Here is a 1,679-nt window from a genome sequence, read left to right on the forward strand (position 1 = left end):
CTTGAACTTATAGCCCTCGATGTTTTGAACATTTTCTATGACCATGACAAAACCTAATTTTAACTCTAAAAGCAAGTTTGAAGCCAGTTTGCAAAAACGGACGGGCTGTCAAACACAGTTTCAGAAATAGAAAAAAGGGGCGATTGCTACAGCAATCCTACAGCATTTTTAAAAGAAGATTTGCTGCAGCATCCTACAACATTTTTAAAATAAGATTTGTTGCAGCATCCTACAGTATTTTAAAAGAGATTGCTACAACAATCCTAAAACCTTTTCAAAAAGGATTGCTACAGCATTGCTACAGCAAAAGGAAAAAAAAATAGCAGCCACTGTTTTCAGCCAAACGAGGCCTTTAGAGGCTGAATTTTAACTTTATCCAAAAACGACAATTTTAGATCTCGAAGAGTCAAAGAATTGTTATGAATGACAGATTTTCAAAATCCAACTCCAAGATGCAGTGAAATGCAGATTTCAGAAACTGCACAGTTTTAAGAAAACGAAACTAAAACAGTGACGTTTTTAACACAAAGGTTATCAAAGAATCCAAGATGTGATTTCAGTAAAATAATATGGTTTTCGACCTCACTTTAATGAGGAATATCCATGAAGAAAGATTTCAAGAAAAAGGTATTGAAGATGATGAATTCCGGCACCACAAAATTGGATCACATTCTCTCGATAGGAAAAGCGAGTGGTGATCGACATGGCCTTGGCTATACTAGTGAGAGCTCAACGTCCAAAACAGTGTTTGTAAAGAAGACGTCTGCCCCTAAGCCTCCGACTTCCTCTAGTAAGAAGGTTACTATCTTATCCCCTCGACATAGAAGGTTTGTCCCTACAAGCCATTACTGCGGTATACATGGCCACATAAGACCAAGATGCTACAAGTATTTAAATGCTTTGAAGAGAGGTATGCTTATTAATCCACCAAATTCTGCAAACTCAAAGAAGACACCTGACGTGAAGATTGATGTGAAAAATAATTTTTCTAGACGTGTGTGGGTAAAGAAATTTGATTTGAGATGTCATAAGGCTTATACTTCTTTAGAAGCATGTACTAATTCAGGGGGAGTAATACATAGGAAAAATTCAGGGGGAGTAAGCTACAGAGATCAATGCCCTCAAAGATATCTAGTGCAAAGTGTTGCACCGAGTGTTCCAACTAATGTTACAACATGATCTGTGACATCAGCTGCTGAAGACGGTTCTAGGGTGTGAATTTTTTTATTTTTCTTTGGCTTATTTTTGTCAAAAAGGGGGAGAACAATGTAATCCTTTACGTTTTTTTTTTTTTTGAATTTTTAGGATCATTTGTTAGTTTTATCAAAAAATGCCAAAGGGGGAGATTGTTAGGTATTTTTATTAGTTGACAATTTATTGGCAATCTTGTAAAAATTCAAAAAATAGGTTCAAGAAGATTTCAGATTGCAAAAGAAGAATTCGAATGAGATTTGAAGTTAAAGTTGCATATTTTGTTGAGTTGAGATTTGAAGAGAGAAGGATAAAGGCTTGGTTAAAGGAAGATAAGACATTGGTTGAGATTTGGAGAGATAAAGATAAAGCATTAGTTATTTGAATTTAAATGGGATTCTAGAATGAGATAAGGATCAAAAAGATTATGTCAAGATTTTATTGTGATGATTATCCAGTTTTTTAGCTTTTGGTTGGATTCGAATTTG

This window comes from Morus notabilis, unplaced genomic scaffold (assembly GCF_000414095.1).
Source record: "Morus notabilis unplaced genomic scaffold, ASM41409v2 Scaffold324, whole genome shotgun sequence".
Taxonomy (NCBI): domain Eukaryota; kingdom Viridiplantae; phylum Streptophyta; class Magnoliopsida; order Rosales; family Moraceae; genus Morus; species Morus notabilis.